Genomic DNA, 8,255 nt, shown 5'->3' with positions numbered 1-8,255 from the left:
AAACTCCTATTGGATCGTTTTTCCTTTCAAATGAAAATAGTTAATGAATTTCATATATCGAAGGTGAAAATCCCAAATAGTAAAAGAACATGGAATATAAGGAAGTCCATACTCCACTAGCTAGGTATTGATCAAAGATAAATATATGGAAAAATAGATGCAACCTACAAATATATCAAAACAGACTAATACTCAAACTAAACTAAAGAAAACAAAAACATTACTACTAAAATTAACTAAAAGATAAAATAAAACACAATTGAAAACAATTAATTACCAAGACTAATCTCAATCGAAAACCAAAACGCATCACATTCTAAAGATATTTTGCTTCACATAACACTCCAAATAGCTATACCAAAAAAAAAAAAAAACATAAATATCTACAAAATAAATTTGATCCTAGCATAAAAAGCATCATATGCATCAATTTACAAGTAATAGGATGTGCGAGTTAGAAATTAATATATGATGAGCATTGACAGATAGCATGTGAAATGAAGTGCTACATCTTTATTAAAAGGAACAAGATTTCAATAATTAATATATGATGAGCATTGACAGATAGCATGTGAAGTGAAGTGCTACATCTTTATTAAAAGGAACAAGATTTCAATAAAATCGAATCTTTAATGCATCACCATTCTCATAAAATGCTAAACAAATCTTCATAATCGCTTAGCTTGGCTGGCTATGTAAGACCAAAATATATACTTTACAACATGAGGAAGATTAAATCCATAATCTACAAAATTATGTTGACAGAGGCCAACATTTGCTCCATCCACAATAGCATCACAATGATTATGTACTTCTATGAGTGCAACACGCCCGTGGCCATATTTTATAACGTTATATATGCAAAAGAAATATATGTATATATATAACGAAAATTTTATGAACCTACGCATGCACACATTTAATAATAATTACTTACTCTGCATTTTTCATTTTGGCAAATCCACCAACAAGAATGGTGTAAGTTACCAAGCTCATTTCTATGCCTCCTTCTCTTCTTTCATTTTCTAACAAAAGATGGTATGAATAATGTTGCACATCATTAAAGCTTACTATTATCGCAAAACGACACACTTGAAAAATATTTAGATTGAATTAATATAGTAAATATACTTTTGCAACGACATATCTACCATCAAATATATATTTCAAGCATAAAATACTTAATTGGCCTTCTATACAAATCAATCAAACTTTAACCATATTCAAAACTAGAATGGTGACCTTTATGTCAATAAATGAAGCAAAAATATTAAGCTAACGTTGAGATCAAATTAACATATGACGAAAGAAAGGGAGAAAATAGGAGTAGTTATTACTTTGTGTAGACATGAGACCATGGTTCTATTTCCCTAGCTCGCATATTTTCAAAGATTTCACGTGCACCGTTCATATCACCTCTCCTTGTGTAGTAATTCACCATCAAACCATACTCTTTCCTAGAAGGATTAATGATAATAGATTTCATCCTAAAAAAAAAAAAAAGATCAAACCAATTAATATGAAAATGCTCAAATTTAGGCTTTTCACTTTTTATGTATAAAATTCAGCAAAAGGTGAATGTGAGATGTCTCAAAGCTTGCTTACATTCATGCTCATGAACAGATCATTGTTGGTGCAAGTTTGAATGAATGAACTCGAACACGCACGATCAAAGCAATACAATTGAGATTCTTACCTTGTTGTATGATGTTGCACAGTTATATTACATTGTCCAGTAGATACGTCCCAAATTTTGATTTGCTTATCAAGAATTTGAAATAAAATAACTCCAAGATGCAAGTGGGTCAACAATTTTAAGTGAAATGATTAAAATGGGAAATTGAATGAGCCTTAACAAGAAAACTAGCAGCTTACAATTCTACACAATAACAAAGACTATATTCAAACTTCTTAAAGAAACCACAGTGCTTCTAAGTCCACAAAGGAAGATGTAGTTATCAATTTACTAAAAATACAATATCTGGTCTTGTATTATTAACAAGATACATAAGTGTAACAATTGCACTAAGATATGGTACTTATAGGTCAAGAAGTTCTTCATTATCAACTCGGGGTTGAAATATATATTGCTTTACATCTAGTAAACGAACTTGCATTGGAATGTTCAATGGATGTGCTTTATCCATATAAAGTCTTTTAAAAAAATTTCCAATATAAGTTGATTGATAAACAAATATCTCATATGCCAAATGCTCAAATTGCAAACTGAGGCAAAAATTTGTATTTCCGAGGTCTTTCATCTTGAATTCTTTCTTAAGATATTTTATTGTCTTTGAAAGCTCTTCAAGAGTTCAGACTATATTTAAATCATCAACATATAGAGTTATAATAGCAAATCTTGGCTATGATTTATTTATAAAAATGCATGGACATATTTGAATATTTTGATATCCTTCTTTCAACAAATATTCACTCAGATGATTATATACCACATTAGTATTGATTGTTTTAATCCATATAATGATCTCTGTAACTTTATTGAATATAGTTCTCGAAAACTTGATTTATATATTTCAAGTATCTTAAATCCTTCTAGAACTTTTATTTAAATATCATTATCAAGAGATCCATATAAATATGTTATGACTACATCCATAAGATGCATGTCCAAATTTTTATACACAACCAAGCCAATAAAAAATCTTAATGTGATTTCATCCACCATCAGAGAATATGTCTCCTCATGGTCAATACCAGGTCTTTGTGAAAAACCTTGTGCAACTAATCTTCCTTCATCTCTTGTAATCTCATTATCTTCATTTCTTTTTCTCACAAATATCCATTTATATTCCACAGGTTTGACACCTTTTGCTGTTTGGACTACTGATTCAAAAACTTGACATTTTGAAAGTGAATTTAATTTTGCCTCAATTGATTCTTTCCACAAAGACCAATCTTTTCTCTGTCGACATTCTTCAACGAATTTTGGTTATGGATCTTCATTTTTTAATATAGTATCAAGTGCAAACTATTATCAACAACTGCATTAATTATATTCCATCTCTTTCCTGTCTTAGTTGTTTTATCTTCTTCGATATTTTGTGTCATAGGATTTCTTCTGGAACATCCATATCCTTAATCGAGTTATTGACTCAATTTCTATTTCAAGGATTTTTATCTTTAATGACAAGTTGTTATGTTGGGATATCAATTTTTTATGAGACATTTGCAACTCTCATATGTGTTTTAGTTACTTTCTTTGCATCTACAAATGCATCTAGTAACTGATTTGCTATATATATTTTGCAAATGAATTATTTTATGAACTTCAAGTTCACATTGATCTGTACGAGGATCCAAATGAGACAATAATGATACATTTCATGTAATTTCTTTTTCCAATTTTTTAATTTCTCCTTATAACGTTGAAAATTTGTCTAATTAAAATGATAATCAATAAATCATGTAGACCCGTAAGAGGTTCAAGATTTCAAGATATTTAATAATTTATGGAGATCGAATCCAACATATATTTCTAGCCTTCTTTGAGGATCCATCTTAGTACGTTGTAATAGAGCAATTGGAACATATATGACACATCCAAAAATTCTCAAATCCCTAGAAGAAATTTTGCCTTTAATGTCAGTTGTCAACTGACGTCTTTGCAAGCATTATAAAAGGCCTTTAATGTCGATTTGACTTTAATGTTGGTTTAGAAACGACATTAAAGGCCTCTTTAATGTCGGTTTAAAACCGACATCAAAGGCCTTTAATGTCAATTTAAAATCAATATCTTTGATGGTTTTATTGAAGGTCTTGAATGTCCTTGGCCTTTGATTTTGATTTTAAACCGACATTAAAGAGGCCTTTGATGTCATTTCTAAACTGACATTAAAGACACCTTTAATGTCATGTTTAAAACGACATCAAAACCTTGTTTTTGGCCCATTTTTAAATTTATTTTTATTATATTGTTGCATTATTGTCCATTTTTATGACATCAAAACCGATATTATTTGTCTCGAATTATGAGAGGAAATGTTCATCATCGTATATTGTGAAAAATGTAAAAAAATTGTTGGCACGCTTGCTAGCTATAGAATGCTAGAGCTACTACTCCATGGCAAACCTTATACACATCAAATACACTTTTCCACACTTCTTCCATATAGAATTAAACAAATACATATAATCCAACACCTATATATATTCACATATCAAATAAATGCATGTTGTCCTCTATGACAAACCAATAGGATTCCTATTTCACCGCAATGAATAAGATCCAACACATAATATACCACACACTTTTTCACACTTCCATAAAGTACTACAACAAATACACATCATCCAACACACACACACACACACACACATATATATATTCACATATCAAATAAACACACTATATCCGATGACTATAAGTGAAAACTCAAAATCTAAAAATAATAACATCACGAAAGGGGCGTACATTTGCATAAGAGAGTTCTTTCCTAAACAAGGAACAATCATTTCTACATTTATGTATCTTCTCGTACTTCATTCCAAGAGTACACAAAATCTTTTTGCTTCATAAGTAGAAGTAGGGATTTCATTAGGAGTAGGTAAGATGTCACCAATTAATTTTAACAACTCCGTGATACTCTTTTCACTCCATCCAAATTTAACTTTCAAATTATATAATTTTATCAATGTAGATATTTTGGTAAAAATTTTACAATTAGGATATAATGGTTTCTTGGCATCATCTAGTAGTTTCTCAAAATTTTCTAACTTGGTCATTAAAATAATTGTGTGCACCCTCAAACATCCCAATTATGTCACCAACATCAAACATCCCAATTATGTCATCAACATCATCCACGTTAATTTCTTCTCTTGCACTACTAAAGACACTTTCATTGTTTCTCTTCATTGGTAGTGATTCACCATGAAAATTCATACTTGATAACTCTTATCGATGCCGTTAAAAAATAATAAGTGATCTCTAATTGTATTCACATGTAAAGTCTTTGCATTTACGCACTTTAAACGAGAACAAGTCATGATGTTCGATGTCTTCGAATGTTTCAACCCATTTTTAATAAACATCTCAACCAACAACATAATCAGTTAACATTCTATTATTTTTCATCCATGGCTTATCCATATATATAGGATGCAATTTAATCTACAAAAAAATGTCAAAAAAACAATAAGGAATATTTAAGTAATCTTACACTTGTGAACTCAACTATAATCGACAATAATACCTAAAAAGTTCAAGACTAAATATAATTAATGTAAATTTCTATATACACCCAACAACCAAACAATTAGATTCTTATCCACATTCCAAAAACGTACTAACAAGTTCTATATAAACCCAAACAACCAAAAAGTTCTATATACACTCAAACAACTACAAAACTCGTAATCGTATCACTCAATCAACTAACAAGCAAATCTCAAATTAAAACCATCGACGAAGACCAAACACAAACTTCTAACCATCATTATGACATTATAATTCCAAATGAATGGAAGTAATTAGTTTGATTTTCTTTTACTAACAATTTGAGGTGTGTTAAAAAGCCCTCCGACACGCTTAAATACTGACAACATATACCAAGTACCAAATATATCTACAAAAGACCGATGAGCAACTTAAAAAAAAAGAAGAGAAACTTCAATTAAATACAAAAAGTGCATGTGCACTCGTGTGCATGAGTATATTATCATCGCACAATCAATTAAAATATACATGCATGCATGCTCCAAGATTTTGTAATATTGAAGCACAAACCAATTCAATAATTACAAATCGAAAGCATCCATTCATTCTTTGGATACACAAGCGTAAAAAAAACTTTTCAAAATCTTAAAGATAATACAAATAAATAAAAATACGGATTTAATTTTCAAGGAGTATGAATCATTACCTCTCCTTACCCTTCTTTAAGAATCACTTAAGCAACTTCTTCCTAGCAATTGGAAGATATGTTAGAAAACAATACAAATTAGCATAGAACATCACAGTAAACAAAAGCGTTCAGAGTAACGTACACAAAAGTATAAGAGTTTATCTTTTTTAAAGCTACAAACTAATGGGTTCACCAGATATCTCATCAAATAGGTTCACCGGTGACTGCTGAAACGTGTGGGTTGTGACTGCTGAATCAGAATCAGTCCGATTTTAGGTGGGTATCTAACCGAATGGGTTCAGAGTTGGAGATTTGTGGGTGGTGAATGCTGAATCTGGCTATCTCACAAACACGATTCACTGGAGAGAAAAATATTTTGATGGTGGTCGTGAGAGCTGGGCACAAACGTAGATGAAGGTGGATGAAGGAAATGATTGATTTCAATATAACACCCCAAAACTAGTAAGTTAACTTTAATGTGTGTTATATTGAAATTTTTTAGGTGTTATGTGTGAAATTATTTGATTTGTGGAAGTTAAGTACGTTGGAGTGATATGTGGTTAATTCTGAAATTTGAAATCCTATTGTTAAAGTGGTGATTTTTGGATTGATTGGTTGGTAAATTAAATTTGTAAAGTTTGAAGTATTATGAGTAATTATTGTTTATCAGTATAAGCAAAGTTATAGAGGAATAAGAATAATATTATGGGATAATATAATTATTCATAATATAATTATTATGGAAAAGAGAGAAGTTATTGATGATATATTGAGTCGGTAATGAAGAAAGAGAAAAATTATTTGAAATAGAAAAAAATGAGTTCGTTGGGGAAATTAAATAATGATAATAAAGATAATGACAATAGTAATGATAATAATACTGTATTATTATTATTATTGTATATATTAAATAAGCCTCTTTCATTTTTCATGTCCATCTTCTCCACCCCTCTTTCTTCTTCACCATTCAACCCTAGAGCAGTCGCCGCCCCACTTCAGCCATCGTCGCGCACAACACTCCAGTGAGAGAGTCCTCGTCACGGTCGCATAGTCGAAGCATCACGGTCACGAAGCACAACCGTTCGTTTCTCTCCAGCCGTGTCGACTCGTGTTGCATCGGACAGTCGAACGACCCCTATCTTCCGCCGTGCGCTCCTCCTTCGCGTCGTCGATCGTAACCCTCTCTTTTGTCGAAACCATCATCGGTCGTAGCCTCCACTTGCACAGCACCGCCGGACATCATCGCGCTTGACAGTCAAGGATGCAAGCCATGACAATTTTCTTTTCGCAAGCCACACGTCCAAGCCGCGTCAGTTCAAGCCGTGTCCCTTCACCGAGCCGCGTGAGTCATCTCTGTTGATCCAAGCCGTTCCATGTAAGTCGTACGCGAGCCATACACAACTGAGTCGATCCTGTGTGAGCCGTATGCGAGCCGTGAGTCTCAAGACCCGAGCCGAAGCCTTGCTAGCCGAGCCACCTTCAGTTTTAGCCGTCTGCAACATATTTAAGCCCTTGGTGAGTTTTTGCTTAGTTCTTGTTGGGTTTGGTACGCCCAAATAATTATTGTTTTGGGTCTTAAATAAGTTAGCACTGGAATGAGTTGTATTATGTTTTTTGAAGGTTAAGGTGTGGTTGAGGAATTGAATTGTGCAAATTTCAATTTAAGGTTGTATTGAGATCAACTTTAAATCTTTGGGGTAAGTTTGATTGAATTGGTTGCCTAATTAAACAGTAAAGTGATAGATTGACAAAATTATTAAGTTTAATTTTGTTCATGTTTAGGACTGAGTTTATTGTGAGGATTTGACTCTCAATCAGAGGAGTACTATTTCTTTTGTGAATCTCCAGGTAAGAGATTTTTCGTACTAAACCCTACTTGGAAGTTGCATGTATGTTATGTATTGTTTAGTAGTGTAAGTAAGAGATGTATAATATGTCTATTTGAGATGGCCGTATAAATAGTTACTTAGTAAACCATATTATGATTTAGATATAATATTCTTTGTTGAGGCATGCTATGATCAAATATGTGACTTTTGAGTTATGTGTAACTGAGCTAAGATGTTGATGCTATGATAAGCATGTATAGGCTATAGTGTTCTGTTAGTTTTGCCTGTTAGAGTCATACCATATGAGGGTCCCTCGGGTTCACCACCTATGTATGCCTATGTGGCTGGTTTGAGATGTGATTCGATGGGATCACTTACAACCCGACTCTTCTATAGGGTTATTCCTTCGGGTTCACCAAGAGCCCAAATGTGTCCCTACGGGACCATTGGATAGTATGCATTCGGAGCGCAATAGTATGCAGTACCATGTTACATGACTCTAGGTTAACAGACACATACTGAGACCAATATGGGTCTCTTACTAAGTATAAATTTATACTCA

General features: G+C 32.3%; 1 long non-coding RNA gene across 1 annotated transcript; it reads right to left on the bottom strand.

The window, feature by feature from the left end:
- Window positions 1–1,196: 1,196 nt before the first annotated feature.
- On the bottom strand, window positions 1,197–1,696 carry LOC116405117. Its single transcript, XR_004218216.1, has 2 exons — window positions 1,606–1,696; window positions 1,197–1,487 (listed from the first exon to the last, which is right to left on the bottom strand). It is a non-coding gene; the product is annotated as an uncharacterized LOC116405117 (long non-coding RNA).
- Between the last annotated feature and the right edge of the window lie 6,559 nt (window positions 1,697–8,255).

This window comes from Cucumis sativus, chromosome 7 (genome assembly GCF_000004075.3).
Source record: "Cucumis sativus cultivar 9930 chromosome 7, Cucumber_9930_V3, whole genome shotgun sequence".
Taxonomy (NCBI): domain Eukaryota; kingdom Viridiplantae; phylum Streptophyta; class Magnoliopsida; order Cucurbitales; family Cucurbitaceae; genus Cucumis; species Cucumis sativus.
This window is presented reverse-complemented; position numbering and strand designations above follow the sequence as displayed.